This window comes from Octopus bimaculoides, unplaced genomic scaffold, assembly GCF_001194135.2.
Source record: "Octopus bimaculoides isolate UCB-OBI-ISO-001 unplaced genomic scaffold, ASM119413v2 Scaffold_103454, whole genome shotgun sequence".
NCBI classification, from domain to species: Eukaryota; Metazoa; Mollusca; class Cephalopoda; order Octopoda; family Octopodidae; genus Octopus; species Octopus bimaculoides.
The window spans coordinates 1-266 of NW_026366465.1; the positions used below are offsets into that span (position 1 = coordinate 1).

The 266-nt window shown below is 39.1% G+C and overlaps 1 pseudogene; it reads left to right on the top strand.

The window, feature by feature from the left end:
* The first annotated feature begins 93 nt into the window (after positions 1-93).
* LOC128251447 (5S ribosomal RNA) lies at positions 94-212 on the top strand (annotated as a pseudogene).
* Positions 213-266: the final 54 nt, after the last annotated feature.

The following is a 266-nucleotide window of genomic DNA, read 5'->3' on the forward strand; positions in this document are numbered from 1 at the left end:
AAGTTGTTCCTATGTAAAACATATTAACATTATAACCATTAAATTTATTCACGTCTATTAAAGTCACTATACATTTAAACACGACATCCTTCAAATTATGGCCATATCACGCTGAGAGTACCGGTTCTCATCCGATCACCGAAGTTAAGCAACATCGAGCCTAGTGAGTACTTAGATGGGTGACCACTTGGGAAACCTAGGTGCTGTAAGCATCATTTTGGCGTTAGGAAGGGCATCTAGCTGTAGAAACTCTGCCAAATCAGATT